The sequence below is a fragment of the Camelus bactrianus genome, chromosome 2, assembly GCF_048773025.1.
Source record: "Camelus bactrianus isolate YW-2024 breed Bactrian camel chromosome 2, ASM4877302v1, whole genome shotgun sequence".
Classification (NCBI taxonomy): domain Eukaryota; kingdom Metazoa; phylum Chordata; class Mammalia; order Artiodactyla; family Camelidae; genus Camelus; species Camelus bactrianus.
Window position 1 is genome coordinate 113,706,717 of NC_133540.1, and position 24,102 is coordinate 113,730,818.

General features: G+C 34.1%; 1 pseudogene; it reads left to right on the forward strand.

The window, feature by feature from the left end:
- The first annotated feature begins 15,224 nt into the window (after positions 1-15,224).
- On the forward strand, positions 15,225-23,268 carry LOC105075303 (protein-L-isoaspartate O-methyltransferase domain-containing protein 1-like; annotated as a pseudogene).
- Positions 23,269-24,102: the final 834 nt, after the last annotated feature.

Genomic DNA, 24,102 nt, shown 5'->3' on the forward strand with positions numbered 1-24,102 from the left:
TTACTCTGCAGCAAAGTAATTAAGGAAGGAAAGGAAGAGTAAAGGATTGGAACTGAGTTTGCAAGTTTCCTAGAAGTTTGCAAAACCTACGTTGGCAGTATAAAAAGAACTCTAGACTTATCTGGATAGACCAATAGTAAAGAAAGGAAGAAAAAGGGGAGAATGAGCTACCATAAACCCAACCTTGATGTGTTAACATTTTTCTTAATCCTCACAAGAGCTGAAGGGCCAGAAGTTAATACTTTCTTTTGATGGACTATTTCTACAGTGTTTCTTTAACACTGCACAAGTTTATATACTTTGTAAAGTGGAATTCAAGGGCAATGAATACAAGAGTGTCAGTAGAAAAAAATATTATTTTTTATTAACCTTAATTATTGAACAGAACTATAATATATAATTATTTATTTAGTCATATGCATTTTTGATTATTGTATGTCACATGGTGTATCATTGTTTTGATTTTCTTACCAATAAGCAAGCTGTTTCACTTTGCAATGAGGATCTAGGCAACTCTTCAGTCTTGTTTTCCAAAAAAAAGCTTCATGTGATGGAATTTATCGATCTTCTTTCTAAATGTGCATGACATTTTCTGAGTGAAAATGTTTTGTCATGTGTAGCTACAGAATGAAGACCATAATATGATATTCATTACACTGACACCATCTTACTAAGGAAACCATGCTTTAGAATTTCAAGACTTTGGTATAATCTGATTCTGACATTCAGCATTACATTCTCAAATCATTTAAATCTATCCAGTCTGATTTCCACAGAGATGCTTCTTCCTATCTCAATATTCATGTTAGACTAGGATGAGTGGGATGGAATTCAGGGCAACAATGCGAACATTATGTAAGAAATTTCCATTGGTTGGAGACATTTTGGAATACTTAAAAAATATATATATATATTTTATATATATATGTATATATAAAATATATATACATATATATATATATACACACACATACACATATACCTAAGAATAGATTCATATATATTTACAACTACCTTTTATATCAAAGTATAAGCTTTAATACGTAGGGAAAATCCACTTAGGCAAAAATCCATGTGCAAATATTAGTCAAAATCAAAAGAATTGATCTAGCGTCCTCTAACCTTTTAAAAATGTTGGCATTTAATAATTATCTTGTAATTCAGAGGGCATCGCTACCTTACACAAATAGAAACCTTTGTTTAACGCAGTAGTGTGTATCCTAAGACAAGAAAAGCAAACCTACCACTGAGGCTAGATTAAGTTAAGAAAATTAGTATTTATGGTGGAACTAACTGAATCAACAGGCCTCAAAGGAAAAATCAAACCAGGGGATTGAAAATATTTGTATTCAAAGTGAAATGGCTAAAATAACCAAACAAACATGAGGAAAACATGTCCCAATTTCTATTTTGTGCAATAATAGTTCCAGGTTATAAATATTAGTGTTCTTTAGGGAATACACAAGGTTTTATTAACCAAATAAGTTCAAACAAGTTTGTATTAAATGAAGTTTAACAGTTTTCTTTACTGCAGGACTTTTGAGAACATGTCTATGCATTGCGAATCTAAGAACAGAGCATGTCTACTGTTTCTTTTTCTATTTAGATCACCAACCTTTGTGCAGCAATCTTTGTGTGATTATCAATCCACAAAAAGTCACTTTAAAAATATGTTTATAATCAATATCACATGCAAATATAGATGTAATTATCCTAAATAAAATTATTTAAAAGTGCAACTAAGTTAACAGTGCATATGAGTCCTTCATGATATGCAAGTCGGTTTTCTCTCATGATCACTCTCTTGATAGCTGTAAATAAAATACTTCTTTTCACAACTTTCAAGAATGCTGATGTTGCTTCATATTTAATGTTTCCCTGTTATATCCAGAAAAAAAGTGTTGATGTTGTCAATGTATGCAACATTCTTTTCATGACACACTGATGCTCTATATACAGAGTAAACATTTAGAAGTAAATATTAGCTATATACCTGTTATTTGATAAATTTACATTTGACCTTCAACCTATGCTATGAGTAAAATTCCACAATTTATCCAATAACAATGTTCTGAAAAGTTAAATCAAATAATGATGGCAATGATTATAATGCTAATACAGATACGGTTTAAAATATGACATTACAAAGGCAATTTTTGATGCATGTAGATGAAAACAGTATTGACGGGATAGGAAATTAAAAGGTATTTTTATACGCACTTGACTTTAGCAGTTAAGCCATGTAACTCTAAATTACTTAATACTCTAAATAAACTCTTAGAGACACGGCACTATCTTACTAAGGAAACCATGCTTTGAAAGTCCAGGTGCAAACAGTTATTGGCTATTTCTTATTTGCACCTAGAAATTACAGCATTTCCCTCCAGTCATTAACCTTGTTTTACGTAAGACATTGAATTAGTAAAGCTTTTTTCATTGAGGGGACTTGTTTTTCACTTCAGTATTCCTCTTCTACTTTTGTTATTTTCTCTACAATCACTGATACACAGATGTTCTCCTGTCGGCCTTATGTTTCTTTGCACCCGTTAGCTTCATTTTTGGGCTGCCTTCTCGCACATTCACCAAGCGGTAACACGCTTCTTTCACGTTGGTAGGAAGAGAAAGTGTTCTCCGTCACAACCGCTAAAAACTATTTTGAGTTTTCATTGGCTGAGCCGCCCTTCAGGAATATCTACCTTCAGGCAATGCTACATGCAGGGAAGGTTAAATTGAAGGGGTAGAGTCTAGCTCAAGTGGTACAGGGCATGCTGAGCATGCATGGGGCCCGGGGCTCAATTGCTGGAATCTCCACTAAAAATAAATAAATAAACCTAATTACCCGCCCCATAAAATAACCCAAAAAAGATTAAATTGAGGTTATCTGAACCAATGGCTGTGGACAGGAAATGTGATCGCCCTCACTGCTCCACCCAAACCACAGAGCTATTCCCCCCGATGGTAGAAATGGGAAATATCTGCTGCAAAGAAAAGCAAATAACCTCATACAGGCTCAGAAAAATATAGGCGAATAATTCTGATCACGTGAAATTTCATTTTCTTTAAAAGATGGAGTCTAACTTTTGCTAATATTTAAATCTCTAGTACAATATTGACATTGGGTCCTTCATGCTTCAAATTTAAACTCAGTATGCTTGTTTTAGGCTAGAAAGTTCTGTGTAGCCCAGGTTCTGAAATTATAATACCCTTTTTCTGCTTAAGTCATAAGTATCTCCCTTTGGGTCCTCTCCAAATTTTAGGCAATGATATAAGAAAATATATATTTTCAATGGAGTACCTATATCCGTGAACTCCTTCACTCACCATAAGAGAATAATTATCGTGTGCTATTAGAAAGTCTTTCTTTATAAATATTGAGTGTTAAAAATTACTGCTCAATTTTAACTCTAAAAAATATATAAATGAAGATAAAAAATTTTGTTTTTTTCATTAAGTGATACTAACTGGAGGTATACACGTCTTAAAAGGTTTAAGCACTTTCCAGTGTAAAATTTTTTTAAAGCTCAACTTAATGTTAAATTAAATAGCAGTTGTGAGGAAAAATTTTTAAAAATGAGATTTATTTTTTTATTTATAAATGGTAAGATTATTTTATTCCTCATTCACTAAATACAAAGAGACTCGCCAAACACTGCCTTTACTCTCTGTTCTGAAAAAGTCCTAGTCATCAATCAGAATTAACTCAGTCATCCCTTGTCCCTGATTCCTTTCCTGAACAACTTAGCCAGAGTCAATCATGCATGGCCCTAGTGCCTCTGTATTATTTGCCCATTTCTGTTGTTAAATTTGTTTCACTCTGTTCTAAATACCTGTTTTCGTACCTGTGACCCACCAAATCACACCCAGCAAACTGTCTCCGTAACAGGCCAGAATGTAAACATTTTAGGCTTTGATGGTCATACAGTCTAAGTTGCAACTAATGAAATCTGCTATCATAGCCCAAAAGCATCCATAGACAATAAGGAAGGGTGTGGTTCTGTTCCAGCAACATCATATTTGCACTAGCAGGTGGCAGACAGGATTTGGCCACAAGCTGTGGTGCACAGTTCCTTAAAGGTAGAGCCTGAGAGTTTCAGTGCTTTCATCTTTGTTTTGCAGCTGTATGCACAATGTTGAGCATGCAAAGGAGTGTTCATAAATGTATTTTTAATTTTAGTCCAGCTGAATCAAATTACAGCAACCCAACTTCCAATGATTTCCAGCTGTAAGAAGGCTGGGGCTTAAAAGCTGAGCTGTGTGCTGTCCAATATGTAACCACTAGTGATGTGTGGCTGTTTAATCTTAAATTAATTAAAATCAAACAAATTAAAAATTCAGTACCTCAGATATATTAACCACATTCCAAAGGCTCAACAGTCATCTGTAGTTAATATCTACCATATTTAAACAGAACGGATATAGAACATAACCATCATTATAGAGAGTTCTATTTGGCAGTCCTGGCTTGGATGGTGTAAATATTAAGACAAGAAGATAACTTCAAGAAGAACCCTGATGGTGTAGCTCAAATACACAATCTTGACAGAATTTTCAAAAACTGAAATTACACTATGCATAAAAAATAAAAGGGTGTGATTTACTGGATAAACTAGGTAATTAGACACAAGTATACTACTACTTGACACATAAAGATTCAGTAGAGCTTTGGGTATATGTGTATTTGTATGTGTGTGTAACTAAAATTCAAGGTTCACCGATGTTATGCAGGTTAAGAAAAATAATGATTCCTGTTATGAAGGAGTTTTCAAATTGATTGATTAAGTATTAGAGGAATATGCAGAATATCTCTGAGCTATTTCTTGAATACATGTATGTGCACATGAAATTGTGTTCAAATAATAGGATAAAATAAACATTCGCCTATTAGCATTTTAACTTTTAATCTCCTGTTCTTCCAATCTGTTGTTTCCTCTCCAGTCTTATGTTTTCATGCTCAAATCATCACTCCCCTTGATCGCATCAAAGTCCCCTAATCTGTCTTCCTACAGGATTGCCACCCCTGATCTATATTTCTTTCACCTGGTCTTTATAATTGATTTAACAGGAAAGGATGGATATGACCTGTTGATGCTTACAAACTTTCAGTGGCTCCTCTCAGACTACAAGATTAAGAAGAGGTATTAATGACTCTTCACTGTGAGCTCACTCTTCAGTACTCCTAAATACCATCTGATCTTTATAATTCATACTCTACATTACTGACTACTTGTGTATCCCAAGTACACTATACTTGTGACTTTAATAATGTGGTTCTATTTCCCTGTATATACGTCTTCTTACCCTTTCTCTTGCTTACTCATCCTTTAAGATTCATTCACTTAGTGTATGATTGTTCAATATAATTATTTCTATTGAGACCATAAGTAAAATGAATGATTTTAATAAAAATGATAAGTCATTTATTAGGGATAAGCATGTAAGACAGATTTCTAACCATGTTTATTAAAGAATGGTAAGAGTAGGCTCCCCATCAAAGCTGAAGTCCAAGTTGTGACTCCAGAATGAGTCAGTCAGCCAAAAAAGAAATAGATTGTTCTGCAATGTTCCAGTCAATCAAGGCAATAGCATGATCAAAGTTGCGGTCTGCAAGCACAGGAAAGAAATGTTAATACATTTACAAGTAATTTAGTAGACCTGGAGCAAAATTTCTAAGTGTTAAGAAATGTTTAATTTTGAGACTAGAGATCTAAACAGGATCCAAGCCTTGAAGGGTCTTTAAATGCCATTCCAAGGAGTTTAGGTTTCTCTCTGAGATCAGAAAAAGAGAGTATTGAAGAGTTTTAAAAGGAAAAGTCTGAACAATTAGAAATATTGTTCCTGGAATCAATCTAGAGAAAAAAAGATTTTTGTCTAGTTGGATAAAATATATTGGTGGTTATGATTGGATAGACAAGAGAGTTATTAAAGATGTGGAAATATTTCATGATTGATTGGGCATGCTGGGCAAAGAGCAATCAAAGAATGTAGCAGACTTCCAGTACCTTTGGGCTACTATTTGAATGCTGTTTTTATTTTATTCACTAAAAGTGCTAGCCACTGAAGAAGAGACTGTGTGTGTGTATTTGAGTTAGGGATGAGAAGGATATAATAATGAATTAATTCTATAAGTCGATATTGCTTTGGTCAACCAGGTTGGGGTGGCAATGGAGAATAAGTAGTTAGATGCTTGAATTTGAAGAACAAGAGGGTTCATGAAAGGAGATACACATTTTAGTGGCATCAGATTACAGACGGGAGACTAGAGCTTGGGAGTGGATTATATTAAATATTTTAAGGGCAAGCCATGAAAAACAATATCTGGAAGACAAGTTTGAAATAAAAAGAAAAAACTATGTAAGTGTGCTGTCAGAGGAAATGAAGAATGAGAACATTTCAAAGAGGAAACTGTGGTAAGTAGAATTCTAAACTGGCCCCCAGGATTCCTAGCTGGTTATATAAATGCCCTCCCAGTTGGACCTCCTCCTCTTTAATGTGGACACTACCTAGGAATGTGATGGGGTAGCCTCTCTCCCTGGCTAGATTAACTTTAGGGCAAATGTAGTCATTATTTGTGATTATTTACTAAGATATTTCTATAACAAACTAGAGGCAGATTCTCCTGCTGGCTTTGAAGAAGAAAGATACTATTTTATGAGAAAGGCCCCATGTCTAGGATGTAAGTGCTTCCTCTACGAACAGAGAACAACCTCCAGTCATTATCCAGTAGGAAAACACGCACCTCTGCTCTTCAACTTGGATGACATTGGAAGTGGACCCTGAGCTCTAGATGAGAACGCAGTCTGGCCAACACTTTGATTTCAGTGTTGTGAGACCTTGACTGGAGAACTTAGAGATTCCATGCCCAGTTTCATGACCTACAGAACTGTGAAATAATAATGAATGTTGCTTTAAGATAAAAAAAAGTATATTACTAAGCTTTTCGTAATTTGTTACACAGCCATATAAAACTAGCACGGGGATATTCCAAAGTACTTAAGAAACATGAAGAAATATAGATGGCCTTTGACTTACTATTTATCTGCTTTACAATGGTGTGAAAGCGATACACATTTAGTGGAAATCATACTTCGAATTTTGGATTTTGATCTTTTCCTGGGCTAGTGATACCCTCTGGAAATGCTGCTGCAGCTCCCAGACAGCCAAGCAATCACGAGAGTAAACAATGGGAACACTTAATAACCATTCTGTACCCATCAACCATTCTGTTTTTCACTTTTAGTATAGTATTCAACACATTACATAAGATATTCAACACTATTATAAAGTAGGCTTTGTGTTAAGATAACTTTGCCTGATGGCAGGCTCTGAGCACTTTTAAGGCAGGCTAGGCTAAGCTCTGATGCTTGGTAGGTTAGTGTGTATTAAGTGCATTTTCAATTTATGATATTTTGAACATATGATTGTTTTTTCAGGATGTAACCCCATCATGATTGGAGGAAGTTCTGTGGTTCATGTGGGATTCTCCAGTAAGTTTTTTGGTGACCAGGTGGAAACCATTTTAGTGAAAAATAAGTGGAACTCAATTTTACCATATAAAACAGGGAAAGGGATGGAAGGGGGAGTAGATATTGACTATAAATCACCCTTTAAAACTTCACTATGTAAGGACCAGATCCTTAGAATAGTATTTAAAGAGTGATCATTTTCTTTTGACGTTTTAACATAGAACTTGATTATTGGTATTCACATCATTATTGTTTGATGTCATAGAGAGGATGGGGGTGGGATTTGAAGCCATAGAAGAGAAAATGGACTGTACAAAAGAGAAGCATCTGTGTAGACAGAAGAGGAAAAGATTAGGGGCTCATAAACTCAGGAAGCAGAACAACTTTGACAGTATCAGGAGAAAATGCAAAACAGAAACAACCAAATGGATTTAACACGGAAGTTCTCATCTAATGGATTCTCAATTCTCACTAAAGAAAGGGGCACTCTTTTTTGTTTGTTTGTTTTGCTGAAGCGGCATTTAAGATCATGAGGTTGCAAGTTCAAATTCAAGATTCAACTATTATTCATTACAGAACCTTGACGTTACTCTTTAGTTTACTCTCAGTAAAATGATAATATTAAAACCTCTTCAGCAGACTATTGAGAGGTTAAAATGAGGTGATGTCTGTAGAGGGTTTAGTAGATTGTTCAGGATACTGAGTACCTAGAAAACTGTAGTGGTGTTATTACTGAGATCAAGCTTGTTTTGACGGGACAAGGAATTTGAGGAGAGTGGGGGAGATTTGAATTTGCTTTGTGAAGAACAAGAGAGGCAGGTGAGTGGGAGAAAAAGAAACAATTCCTTAAACGCTTTTACGGCTCAGATAAGACAGGAAATGATGGATTTCTTCTATTAGCAAAATTCGAGGTTATGTGATTATTTTGTGCTGGCTGCGTCAGGATGTCAAATACAGGAGGAGAGAGTGCAGGGAAATGAATCCTGAACAAAATTTCTGTGGGCTGATTGTGATCAAAACCACAGAGCAAAGAACTTGAGCGATAAACAAGGGAGTGATCAAAGTGTCCAGGATTAATAAAGACCAAAGTAAAGCTTGGAAGAACTCATAAAAAGGATAAAGTAAAGAAGCCAAGGTAAAGAAATTCCCACTGATGCCAAAGACACACTCTTCTAGGAATAACACAAGAGGCAAGGAGGAAAATGGAAAACTGTCATCACCAACTTTGATGTGCAGAGCTCAATTTTTAAAGGTAAGATAGATAAATCTAGATTAAGAAAAAATTTTAAAAATTTCTTAATGTTGTCTAAGATGACGGTAAGAATTAAGGTAATGGGGGAGCTCATAAGGCCAGGTACCAAAGCATTTTAAGTAAACATAGAAGCAATGTACTGATTGGTAGAAGACAGCAGCCAGGAATGGTAGAAGTGATACCATCTAACGTTCTTTTAACCTCAAAGGATGTTTACCGTATTATTGCGATTTTCATCTTTGAAAATATTTGAAATTAATGAGTTCTGAAATACATACCATTTATGTTTAAAAGTTGAAAGCTTCAAGAAAATTTTAATTTAAATTTTTAAATTTTGCATTATTACTATGATGTTTATGTTTATGATGTTTTATGAAGTGGTCTTCAGTCAGAATGAGCATATGGCTGAAATGTTGCTAGTGTTATAAAGGACCGTGGATGCAGCGGTGAAATGTGGGTAAAATAGAGATACTTTCTAAGCCTTCAGTGTTTATAGGGAATCACAAAATGGTAGTTTTCCTAGACTATTCGGAGTCTAAAAGAGTACTGAGGTGCAAAAAATATTCCTGAGTTCCAAGTGTAAATACACAAGTATTAATTTCTCCTATCACTCAGTTAAGAGAAGATAAACCAATACACTTAATATTTTAAATCTATGCTACAAAACCAAACATCTTTAGAGACTTGCTCTGAAAATGTCTTCATAATGTATAAATTTTCCTCTTTCAAAAGCAGGAGGGGCAGGGGGATGGGAGGGGAAAAATCTCTGCAGTATATAATTCCTTCAAATTATTTTTAGAAACGCCGAAGTCTGTCTTTTTCTTTCACTTAAGATGGCATCTGCAACCTCTTCCACTCCCGCCAGTAAAACTGCATGGTCTCGCAGAAACATGCTTGCCAGAGAAGTCTGGGGGCTTGTGACACACGGTTTACACCTGCTTAGAGGTTTTGTCACTTCACAGAGTTGCTGTCAGTTTCCACCTCATGTAAATTTTGAGTTCAAACTGCTGACTAGCATTCTTTAGCAAATGTGTACTTTTATTTTGGAACTTAATTGCCTTTTCTAATTCAGCTGCACCTTCCACAACTAAAAAAACCACATTTCTGTCAGTTTTTATAACTGGGTTCTTATGACAGAGGAGTTCCCACTATGTGACCATGTAATCAGTCAGCTGTGTTCCCTACTGCATCTTGGTGATAACCTAGGATAGCTTTTGATATTCAAGCTTAATCTCTTGTACAGGTTCAAGGACTCCCTTAATAATTTTTGGTATGGCTCGTGCTGTAGAAGCTGTTTCTTCTTTATACCAGTGATGGAACGATCAGGGCACTGCTCTCAATATCTCACTATTACTTCTCTCAGGCTTCATAAAAACAAATAATAAAAGTAAAATAAAACTGTGGGGTGTCTTGCTCCTCTTTTTTTCCCTCATTGTACCAATTGGAACATCTCAGTAACAAATTCATAATAAAGATTCCAAACTGGGCCCATTACAATAGTAATGTTTTAAAATGGGGAATAACCTGGCTTTTGAATTTTATATAATGCAAGGTATAGATTGAAAATATTTTTCTTGCATATGACTAGCCAATTGTTTTAATATCATTTTTTGAGGATTATGCTTTAGCCATTCAGTTGTGCACATTTTGTTGAAAATCAATTGATCAGATATATGTAAGTCTATTTTTGGACTCCTCTGTCTCATTTATTGTCTGTCACTACACTTTAATACTTTAGTTTTGTAATAAGTGCTAAAATTGGATAATATAAGTTTTTCCAACTTCGACCCCTTTCTTTCAAAGTTATTGGGCTATTCCAGATCATTTGCATTTCTCTACAAATTTCAGAATCAGCTTGTCAATGTTTGCAAAAAAAGCCTTGTAGGATTTTATTTGTGATCACATTTAATGTACAAATCAATTCAGGAAGGATTTCAATAGAGAAAATAAGATTTTAAACTTTACTTAAACTCATGTTCACAAATAGTAAACCAAATATTTATTAATCAATTAAGCCTAATTTACTGGCTTATTTTTATTGATTTATAATAATCACTGATTTTTATTGAACGTGCACTCTGCACCAGACATTGTAATGTTGAATATGCCATAATTAAACATTTACTTGCTACGAGAGTAGATCTTAAATGTCCCAGCACAAAAAAAGAAATGGCAACTGTGTGCAGGATGCAGGTGGTGGCTAATACTATGGTAGTAATCATTTTGCAATCCATAAATGTACTAAATCAGCATATTGTACACCTTAAACTCACTATGTTGAGTGAACTATATCTCAATAAGGCTGGAAAATAGTTAATTAAAAATGCTAAGATATGGAAGTAATCTAAATGTCTGTCAACAGATGAATAGATGAAGAAGATGCGGTGTATATATATATATATATATATATATATATATACACACACACACACACACACACACAGTAGAATATCACTCGGCCATAAAAAAGGAATGAAATTTTCCCATCTGCAGCAACATGGATGGATCTGGAGGGCATTATGCTAAGTGAAGTAAGTCAGACAGAGAAAGACAAATACTGTATGATATCACTTATATGTGGAACCTAAAAATTACAACAAACCAGTGAATATAACAAAAAAAGCAGACTCACAGATATAGAGAACAAACTAGTGGTTACCTGTGGGGAGAGGGAAGGGGGTACTATTTAGGGGTAGGGAAGTGAAAGGTACAAACCATTATGTATAAAATAAGCTATAAGGATATATTTTACAACATGGGGATATAGCCAATATTTTATAATAACTATAAATGGAGTAGAATCTTTAAAAATTGTGAATCACTATATAGTACACCTGTAGCTTATACAGTATTGTACAGCAGCTATAGTTCAATATATTTTTTAAAAAGATGCTAATGCAAAAGAAATTCTTACCAGTCAGTACCATATTAATTTTTCCTTCTTTTTGTTCAAAGAAATAGCAACTTATATAACTTGCTTACAATAAATCAATGGGGATTGTGTCTTTAAAAAATCATTTATTAATTGATGTACGTCTATATTGTTTCCATTGCTTTACTCTGATACACAATATAAACCCCTTTGTATAAAATTTCTAAGCATAAATACTAAGGCTTTGGTAGGATCATTTTTAGAAATAAAATTTCTAGATCAGATGTATATTATTTAAATATAAATAGATACTCCAAATTACTATAAAATTAATATTTCCCAGACAGATAAATGTTTCTCTCTTTAACTATGTTAAAACTTATTTTCATTTTATTTTATTTTTGCCATTCTGAAGGAAAAATGGAAATATTTTATTTTACTTTTTATAGTACAGATGTTTAGTATCACAAAATGAGAATATTTAATACATTTTCTCTGCTAATAATTCTGCATTTATCTTAATGTTTTTGACAATTTTTCCTTTTCTGTCATTTTCTCTTTGAAAACAGCAGGAGTTCTTTGCATTTCATATCAATTTATTTCTGTGTATGTTACATAGTTCTTCATTGCCTATTACATTATTTTGACTTGATTTTTATTTTATTTCATTGATATATTATATCTGTAAAAAGGTAAATATTATTTTGTCTTTCCTTTGTTTTTATTTTTTGGCTTAGAAAAGCATTCTTTATTCTGTAAGTAAATCTCACAACACAAACACACATACATTCTTTAATATTTTCTATAATGTATCAATTCACTACTACAGTAATAAATCTATGCTACAAACAACTTCACAATCTCAGGCACATTTACTTTTCATGTACATGGGTCTGTGAGTCAGCAGGAATCCTGCTAAATTAACCTGTGATTCATTTGTTTTGTTCTAAGTTATAGATTAGGTTCAAACCTACTCTAAGTAATTCTTCCTTCTAGAGTCAAAGTTTCCCTGGACATGTTCTTCCCGTGGTAGATGCAGAAGCAGGAAAGAAACTGAACAATCACGTGTGAAATCCTTGCTCATATTTTTCCCGCTAATTTTCCATTGACAAAATCAAGTCACGTGATCTATTCAAATAAAATGATCAAATAAGTACACACTGCCAACACCAAAATCAAGACAAACACAGGTAGAGAGGGAAGAATTTAAAATACATAATCTAGTGTGACTACAATTACTTCAAACTTTCATTTAAAGTCCATTTTCATTTTTAAGTTTACAGCTTTATTTTTATATATTATATAGAGACCTTATTTAATCAGGAGTATTTCTTCATATATACAATTTAAAATGTCATATATAAAGTATTATATTAATATAATATACTGATATATTTCCTATTATATAACATAAATATATCATATTATTATAACATCAATATATTTTATTATTCCAATAACACTCATTGAATAGTCCATCTCTTATCCACTGTTTTGAAATCATGTATTATAACATCATATATTATTAATTCTGTTATCTCACTAATTACTTGTCTATTTGTACCCAACACAATAGTGTTATATTCCATAAGAATTTAGATGAGATGAAAAAAATGCCCTGTCTTTATTCATTCCTCAAAATATTTATGGCTATTCTGAGTCCCTTTCTCTTTATAAGATGTGATGGTTAATTTCATACACCAAGTGCCTAGGCTATAGTCCCCAGTTATTCAATCAAATACATATCTAGGTGTTTCTCTAAAACTTTTCTGAAGATGTGGCCAACACCTATAAATTAATTGCCTTTAAGTAAAGGAGATTATCCTCTAAAGTGTGGTAGGTTTCATGCAAGTGCTGAAAGACTTAAGAGTACAAACTAAGGTTTTGCAGAGAATACTTTCAGATTACAGCATCAGCTCCTGCTGAGTTTCCGGCCTGTGAACATTTACCCATCCACTAAATAGGCAGGCAAATCTGTCAGTTGTCACACGATGAACCTATTGGAAATAGCTTGGGAATTATATTTAAGTACAGATTAATTTGGAGACAATTCACATGTTTACAACTTTAAATTTTCTTATACAAGGAAATGGTATAATATCATTTGGGTCATTTTATATTCTTTAATAAAATTTTATATATTTCTAGCCTAGACTTATCAGTCCATTACTAGATATTTTACAGCTTTTGTGCTATTATGAATAGGCCCTTTTATTTTCACTATGTTTTTAAATTTATAGCCAGTATCAAGATGTTTTTCTATATCTACCACTTGTATCTGCCCATATTTTCATTTTTTTTTACTATCTTATTTGAATACTTTGATTTTTTTTTAAATAAGGAGACAACTTTTAGGGAGAATATCTTCTTTTCTCTGAAAATATGTCCTTCCATTTACAAGTGGCTCTCCCAGAATAACACTCCTGGACTTCCTTTGGCCTCTTATTCTTTCATTTGCAGGGGAAAAATAACTTAATCTGTGTGATAAGTTTGGAAAAAGAAAATGTGTATCATATATTAGTTGATTTATCTTGAGAGGGAGTGTATACATACATATTTATACATGCAGTGTTTCCCTTAATTGCACTTAGTCACTTGGTAAGCTCAGGGTATAAGCTCTGCCCAAGCCGAAGCACAGCATGACTTCTGACAAGGTGTGTAAATCTATTTCTAAGTTTCTGCAAAAGCAATGGCATATACTGTAATTAGAACCACCATCCACCGTTCTCCAGTATCAAGTTTCTTGGTAGTAAAGGTGCTATATTTCTCTCTCAATCTGTTACATTCCTGTTTCTCTCTCAATATCTTCAGCAGTCAGGTGAGGAAGATGAGTTACTAATTGAATGCCCAAGTAATCTACTGAGATAGAGATAATCTATAATTATTGATTATTTTTTCTTATTTTATTCTTGTCTTATTGCAATGAATATGATCACTAGTAAAATTGTGAAGAATAGTCACACTAAGAAACCTTCTTGTTACTGGGGTAGTTCTGAGGTTAAAACATAAAAATGTATTTTCTATAAGCTTCTAATAGATAGTATTTATCAATTTTAGACTATTTTATTTTTAAATTTGCTTTTAAACATGATCATATTGCAATGAACATAAGTCAATTTATCTCCTTTATTATGTTAATTTAATGATTTTCTTTAATATACTGAAATTTTTGTAAATATTTAGATAAATTATGTGTGTACACAAAACATATATATTGTAAAGGCAAAAATGTTATGGTGGGTTCTACGAATAAGACAAATTTGTAAATCTGCTATGGCTGACACTTCATTAGCTATCTTTTTAGGTAACATTTAATGATATAGAGTTAATAAAATAGTAATTAAAAAATATTTCTAGCTACCATATCTCACTTCCTTGTTCTCCTTCTTATTTACATGTGTTCTTGAAAAATTGCTTTCAATGGAAATAACTTTATAATTCCATAAATGTTACTGTAATTTCCCATTTTGTATTCATTCAGTATTATTTTTTAAAAATATACATCCAAGTTGCTACATAGTTGCTTCAAATTTGTACACATTACTCCATGATATGCATCCAGTGGTGGCTATGTAAGACGTGTGTCTTATCAGATATTAATGCCATAAACATTTTCCTATCTGTCCTCCTGTGAAATATGAAAAAACTGCTTCAGGGTATAAATTAATGATTGGAATTTCTACAATAAACTTACATGGATATGAGTAGATGTACTAGGTTATTCAAAATTTCTTCACAAGCCTTCATCCTCAGCAGTAGGACATGAATATTTATGGTACCATCTAGTTTCCTAATTTTTGCTGCTCCAGTAGCCTAATAGGTCTTCTCCATCATAACATAAATTTCATACCTCTGATTTCCAAGCATTCTAAGCATTTCTTCAAAATCATATTAACATTTTGTTTCTTTTCCCATAGATTTCCTTACTTGCATAAATTGTAATGTTCTTATTTTTCACACATTTTTCTATTAGGATTGATGTTTCTTCTTGTTGCTGATATATATGATCGCAAGACCTTAAAGATTTTTAAAATTGTAAATGTCTTCTCTCATTTTGCCATCTTCTCTTACGTTTAGTGTTTATAAGACAGAAGTCTAACTTTGGTATAATTTAATTCATTATTCTGTGCCATATGATCTGACTTTAGAAATTAAGAGGTTTTTCCCTACTTTGTGTGAAAATACAATAATAAAATAATATTATATATTTTAACTAAGTTGATTGTAAACCTTGAGTCTTTGGTAAGATAATTTTTTGAACAAATCTAACTCTTTAATATGCCAATTTAGTTTGTAAATCTGGCTTTCTAGTCTGTCTGACTTTATAAAATATGTACTACTAATTCTAGAAACAGTTGAAAAATTAATAACATTTATAGCAAAGTAGAGCTGAGGATTTGTGAAAGTCACACAATGGAAGCCCTTGTTTCTTATTATTACCTTGTGAGATTCCTTGTGTGTCTCAATTCTGTGTAAAGCTGAATTCTACACACACCCCACCCACCTCCCAGGTATGACATCAAGGGCTCTTGGAAATTTGAGAACCATGAATTATGATGGTATTCTAAGAAAGAATAAGGTTTTATACCCATCTCTCTGACTCCAGTAATTTCACTGACTCAGCTCCTGCTCATTTCCTTCTTACACACTAGTTTCCAGTAACACTGGACTCCTGTTTGCTCAAACACAGCATGACAGTCCCTTCCTCGGAACCTGTGCCCTGCTGTGGCTTTGGCTGGCAGGCTCTTCTTTGAGACTGAAGCACAGTTTACTCCCTCACTCCCTTCAGGTCATTTCTCATTGGTTTCCTTCCCTGCAATTGCCCCCAATACAACTTCTTATCTTCCTTGCTTTATTTGTCATCTCATCACATATTACTGTATAGCCAGTAATTATTTTAATTATATATATCATTTATTGTCTGTCCCCCAACTAGAAAACAAGCTCTATGAAGCCAAAGGTCTTTGTTTCTTTTTTAAATTTTTTAAAAATTGAAGTATAGTCGGTTTACAGTGTTGTGCTAATTTCTGATGTTGAGCATGGTGTTTCAGTCATGTACATACATACATATATTCATTTTCGTATTCTTTTTCATTACAGGTTACTGTGAGATATTGAATATAGTTCCCTGTGCTATACAGTATAAACTTGTTATTTATCTATTTTATACATAGTAGTGTTAGTATCTGCAAATCTTAGGCTCCCAATTTATCCCGTCCCACCCTCTTCCTACCCTACTAAGCATAAGTTTTTTTCTATGTCTGTGAGTTTGTTTCTGTTTTATAAATAAATTTATTTGTTTTTTTATTCCATATATAAGTGATATCATGTGGTATATTTCTTTTCTCTGTTTATTTATATTAAACAAGAGCTGAACAGGTGATCTCTTAAATATCAATTGATTGAATCAACCAATCAGTAAATCTGGGTTAGTACAGAAATCAATTACTCCTTTTTAAACTAGGAATTATCAAGTGTGATAGAAAGCTACTGGTGTGCTTGGAGTACTCTGCAGGGAAAACAAAACAAAACAAAAACATCAAAACTTTTTTTGGTCCTTTTGACCAGCCCTTTCACAATTTAGCAATTATTTTAAGTATTTCCAATCATGGTATCTCAACATCAAAAGAGAAGTGATCAGAGATTATTAATAATGGAAATACCTAATTTTTCCCCTATGGCCTCTAAAAGCATAGGCGATCAGAGACAGAGGTCAAAATGTGTGTTCAAACTGAATGGGACTTTGAAATTTATATCTGAGATATTTCCATTTACAAAGTGTTATATACATACACAACATACCCTTAAATACATACCTGTGCATAATACGTACAATGTGTGTGAAATAAGGCAAATTTACTCTTGTGAACCTTATATTCTATTAGGGGATATAGGCCATAAGCAATAAGAATGACTAAAATTATATCATAATATGATATATAGTTTTCTGGACTGAAAGTAATACAAAACATGCTAAATCATAGACTTATACTTTTCTCCAAAAATTGGGATTAAATTTAGCAAATAATTTTTCTTCTAAGATCTCATTAATTTCATAAGATATGGCAATGTGTTTATTAGCATACTGTGAAACACTACCATAGATGATTATAATTAAACTACACTTATCAAAATAATGAATAAAGCACATTTTGTGGTACAGCACTGTTGATGTTTTTCATATTTATTTGTTCACTAACTAATCTGCCAAATTCAGTAATCTCTAGTGAGTCTCTCAGTTATTAGTGTAAATTACTGAGGGTCTACTCTGATAATAAATACTAATAGCAATTCTGGGAAACAAAGCATTAGCAGTTTAATGTCTAAACATTTTTTTCTGGAGAGCATAAATTAAGAACACAATGAAACATTTTTCATTCAATTAGAATATATTTCCAGAGGGTTATAATGCAATTTAAAAGGCTGCTTATAATGGATATATCAAAGCACCTGAGTTTAAATCCTATCAAAAAGTGTTCAGAATGTTCTAAAGCAGAGGATTAGTTTCATAATACATCAACCCAGAAGCCCATAACATTAAAACATCTCTAAATCTAAGGTGTCTAAAATGCCTTTGATTAGTTCATCATTTTCTTAGACTCTGAAACTGAAACCTACAATGCCTAAATTCCAGTATGCAGGTGCCAGAAACATTGACAAAATCTAGGCGGTGTATGAATTCACTGATTGATTCATTTATGTAACAAATATCAATTGAGTAACTACTATGTATCTAATGCTTTTCTAGACACTGGAGGAACACTACCAAAAAGAACAAATTCTCTGCCTTTGTGGAGATCTCAGTCAAATGTTGAGTGAGAAAATTAAAATCAAATAAATAAGTAAAAGGCTATAGCACACAGTCTGCAGGCTGCTAGCTGGGTTCCTAAATCCTCCCTGCTTCTTCCTGAGTATATGTGGATCCTGCATTTGCAACCTTCCCTTGTAGTTGGGTGTAGCTGTGTGACACATTTGCCAAGTGCCATGGTAAGCAAAAGGGATTTGTCTGTCTTTCAGTCTTGGCCAGAAAAATCTGGAAATGGGTGTGTTGTGACTGAGTTGGTCAAACTGGCACAGATTCATGTGCTCTAGGATTTGACCCAAGAGTGCACCCCAGGGTCACCCAATGACTGCAGGGTATGCCCTGGATGTGGGCTTCCATCATAAATTAATTGGAAGAAAGAGAAATAAATTTCTATCATGTTTAGGAAACGGAATTACTATTGAGTCACTTTGTGTCACCATCGTAGGCTGACTTGGATTGATTCAGTATGTTTGACAATGTTAGAAATTAAGGAGCTAAAGCACGGAAGACAATGGAAAGAATATGGTGGATGATTCGCTTCTCTTCCATGTTTGGCTGCTGCCTCATGACCCAATACGGCTGCTCAGTTTCTAGACTTCATGTCTGCATTCTAGCCAACAAGAAGGATAAATGTATTGAGAGGGGCCAGTCCAAATTCAAAGGTTTGTAGTGAGGATTAAACTGAAAGAAACTTTGAAGAACTCGCAAAAGACTTGTCTGCTTGCATATTTTTCATTCAAATATCATAACATGACCTCTCCTGACTTGAAAGGAGTTTGGGAAATCTCCTCTTTATTCTAGAAGGCGTTTGCACACAGAAAAATCAGGATTTTTTTTAGTGAGGATCGAAGGGAAATACTGTGGGATCATTAGAGGTCTTGACACAGAAAGTTAGGTGAGAGAGGGTTCCTAGTGTAGACATACATTTACAGTTGAATCTTGAAAATAATTGGAAGTTAGCCAGGTAAACGAGAGCTGAAGGCAAGGCTGGTTGAGATAAAGGAAAAGGCAAGGAGACAAGAGTGAGCTTGGTGCATTTAGGAAACTCTCAGACCTACTCTATGTTACAAATGCTCAGCAAAGATTAATAATAATAATAATAATGTCCAGTTCAGAAAATGCAGAACTTGAGAAATAAATTTGAGAATTATTATAATACAGGTAATTTTGAAATTGGAAATGACAATGAAATTGCAAGCTAGAATGTATGGAGAAAGATGAGGGTATATATAAGTGTGGCCTGAAGAAGTGAGTACCAAGAGAAAGAGGAAACCGAGGGGAAAAAAGAATACTTATTGTAAAGTTACTTAGTATCAGCATACTTAATGTTAAAAGAATCATCCGAAACACAAAATACCAAGAAGGAAAATCTGGATTAAGGATACAGAAAACTGAGCTAAGGTGCATTATGGGAAAATAGGTGGATCTGTGACACTGAATTGGTGTCGGAGGCATTTACTGGTGAAGAGTAACAGATCATGCCACCCCAAAATATGGCTGCCCAGGGTTCAGGACATGCCACCCTAAAACATGCTGCTTTGTATATTGATTAATTATTATTATTATTTTTGAGCTGTACACACTTAAAAAGCAGCAAATGCAGAAAAGGCTTTCTTGGAACATCCCATCTGCCTAAAAATCGGTCCAAAAAGGCAATTCAGTTGTCATAACCCCCTCTTTGAAAGTTTTATCAATCAGGCAAGATCAAGCTATTTTTCATAAGAGAGGAGATTCGAAGTTGACATCACACCTGGACAAATTTGGTCACAAGCTATCACACCTCCAATCTGTTTTGCTAAGGGCCCATAAATCTTTCCTAAAAATTATTTACTTTTGCCTACGAGGTCTACATTTCCTCACCCACTTCCCTCTTATGATGGCATATTATTCTGAATTCTGATCTACCTCGAGGAGTTAATCATTTTCCCCTAGGTAACTTGCACACATACCTGAGATTCAGGTTAATAAACTTGTTTTTTTCTCCTGTTAATCTGACTTTTATTACAGAGGTCTCAGATAATAATTCCAAAAGCTAGAAGGAAAATTATTTTTCCTTTTCTATCCCGGAGTTTTTGAAGTTTTGCTTTATATAAGGTGTTTACTAAAGAAAAAATTAAAAGCCATTAACTAGAGGATGTGTGGTAAAACTGACATTGGTTTTAGGTCAGCCTGCAGACTCAGACTCTGGTTAGAATCCAAGTACCAGCGCCAACTGAGAGCGAAACTTTAGAATAAGTGCTTACCTTCTCTGTGCCTCAGTTTCCAACTGGTAGATTAGCTGTAACAGTTATTTGTCTTATAGGCTTGTAATGAGGATTAAATTGAATGACACATGTATAAGTTGTTAGGACACACCCAGGTTCATAAGTACTCAGTAAATATTAGCTATTAGTTTATTGAAGCACATTTTTATTAGAAACATTGACAGTGAAAGAAGGAAGAGAAACAGAAAAGTAGTTCCAGAGGGCAACAGTTTGATGGAAGATGTGGGTTTTGTAGAGTGAGGTGAGGATGTTGAAAAGCTGTAGGACAAACGCATTGGCACTGGTAAATGAATGAGAAAAAAATGTGTTCAATGAAGAAATCTATTTCCGCTTCCTGCACTAAGAGATCTAAGATTTTGAAAAATATCTAGGAAACAGATATTATGGATAAGAGGTGTTACATCACATATTTCCACTTAATAAATCACCACTTAATAAAGTATACATGAGATTGGCAGAAACCTGCTGAAGGGAGACACTGAATTCATAAAGGTCACAGACAATGTGAATTGGTAACTTTCTTCAGGCTTTGGTGTATTCAAGAGCTAAAAATTTCTCTCTTTTTACAGACATAAACATTCAAATCAAATTAGTGGAAAAAAAATGAGAAAGAAAGAAATACAGGGGGATATAGAGAAAGAAAACAAAAGCTTAACGAGTAAAACATTTTTACCACAGATTTCATGATTTGTTCCAGTGCTCCCTGTCCTTCTTACTCTCAGTTCCTCATACTACATTTTGGAATTTCTTTGTTTTGTTTTCTGTTTTGATCTGGAGAATAATAAGGACACTAATTAGCCACTTGGCATGAGAAAGGCCTTTGGGTATTTTAAGAATGTACCTACCGTTCCATTTTATTATAAGGGTAGCTCTGTCTCATGGTTCAGGGGCCTTGACTGTGTAACTTGCCCTGTCCTGCTTTGGGTGACCCCCTGCTCAGACCAGGTCCGCTAATTCCACATTATACTCAGTTATGACTGGGAAACTTGCTGTGGAGGGGTTGGCGAGGGGATGTTGTCTGTTAATTACAGACACTACATTGTTTTTAGATGTTTGCAGTCAATTTGTAGATAGATTTCTAATAGCTTTTTGATTTTCTTAGACTTTGGGTTTTTTTACACATTAAAACAAATGTGAGTCTAAAGACCACTATCATTTTTTATTGCCTTTAAAAATATTCGTTTATCATTTTCCAGTCTAGTTTCCCTCTTGTTGATACTACATGTCAATAAAGTGAATATGGTTCAAAACGTGAACGCATCTTTTAGCACGAAATGATAAAACGATCAAGCTTCAGCGTCCAAGTCGGTGCCCTCCAAGGAGCCCGCCAAGTCCTAGAGCCTCACATGCGCCCCCTTTAGGCAGGTCGACAGACTGCCTCACCCAGTGCATTCTTCAGAGTAAACTGAAAACCTAGCCGGTCAGTTGAAAACAAATTCAATCCCTCAAACATGAACTGGCTCCTGTGTAGGAGAGACTTGTGGGGAATAAATTATGGCACTGAGTTTCATTCAGATGTGGTAGAATAAGCCAAGGAAACACTGGAGAGCTTGATTAAAAATAGCAATGGCTTTGAAAATCAGCTCCTAGACCGATACTGTCCGTCCAAGAGGGAAGTCAGGGCACAGCTAGGTCACCCTGATCTTCTAGCAGTTTATGGGAATAATTATATGAGCAAGCTGACGTGGTGTTTGCTGTAAATGAAATAATCTGTCTGTCTCAAGATGAAGATATTCCCCCAGGCTCCTATAAAGAAAGGATACGAGGTGCTAAGATTTTGAGTTCTGTGACCTGCATTTGTGGTTGTTAATTACGTCAGGATAGCATCTGATAGTCATCAGTATTAAGGACCCTATTGTGGAGTTGAGTCCAGAAAGACCATGAGAACTACATGAAAATATGATTAAAAGCTGTCGGAATGGCTATACCACAAGTTTCTTCTGTATGGCACAGGGAACTATAGTCAATATCTTTTATTAACCTATAATGAAAAAGAACATGAAAAGGGATATATGTATGTATATGTATGACTGAGACATTATGCTGTACACCAGAAATTGACACAATATTGTAAACTGACTATACTTAAATTAAAAAAAAGTTGGAGGCATTCTAATTATGCCTGTAGATCAGTTAACACAAATTATGCAAATTGAGTAAAACACTTGGGAAAGTAAAATGCCCCAGCTGTCTCATTTGCTCCACTTCCTTGTGCAACCAAGTCAGTGATAATGGCAAACTGGAGTTGGTGGGGCTCCCCTCACCCACCAGTACGGTCTGGAATCTACAAGACTTGCTCTATTCACATCAATGCACACTCAGACATTTCATAAATGATGAGATGCAGGCCAAGGGATTTCCCTAAAGAGTTCCACCCAAAAGGAAAAGAGAGTTAAACAGAGAAATAACCCTTACGTATTTGTGCATAATCAGCTTATCCCTCAACTTCTAGAAGGATGAGAAACCAGAAGACAAAGGAGAGGAAGAAAAAGACCACAAAGAAAGCCCGAGGCTAAAGGAGCCACCTCAGAATTTGCTGAGAGAAAAAAACTATGAAGCTCCCCCTCCCTGAATCTTTAAAAGTTCACTTGACATAATTTAGAGAAAAATAACGTAGATCAAGAAGAAGGAATGACTGCTGATAATTCTTCTAGTCTTGAGAATATGGCATTTGTTAGGAGTTGAAAGTGAGAGAATTCTTTCTTTCATCAGAATGAATTTACAGTGGGAAAAAAGTATTGCTTTTCCAGTCTTAGTAATAAAAATGATGTATTCAATGATTAAAAATAATCCCCTTTTAAAAATACAGTTTTTCTTTGAGTCTTGGAAAAATTCCTGTTTTAACTCAGAATGACTTCAAGGGTGGAATGCAACAATAGTCCAGATTTTATATAAATCCCCTTCTGATTCCTTACAGATTTGTAGTGCGGAGAGTTGGATTTAATTTTATATAAGGTTACATAACTGTTAAGCATATATAATCTGATTTGAATGGCAGTTGTTTGCCTTTTCTCCATAAAAATCTTATTGAATAAGGAAATAAAGTGCTTTGTAGACCCACTTCCTTTACTTTAGCTGCAGTCACTATTACTGAGCTGGTGTAGAAGGATTCTGAGCGATAGATGATGTAGGAACAATACAGAGACTGAATAACTGAACTTGGAAAAATGTTTCATGGACTTCAATAGCACTGTCACTCTTGCTTTTGAATCTATTGCTCAAAGAAATGGGGAAAATATTTGCTTCTGTCATAGAGATCTTAAGAGCATATTAAGTGAATATTTAAGTAAACTGTATATACTTAATATGACTCAGTGTGTCTGGATCCTGTACATTTTCAGTATTTAAAAATAATGAGGTTATTTTACTCTCTTGGGTTTTAAAAGAGAGTATATTTAGAATTTTTTTTCGATAGTCTGCTGTATAAATATTTGGTTTAAAAAAAA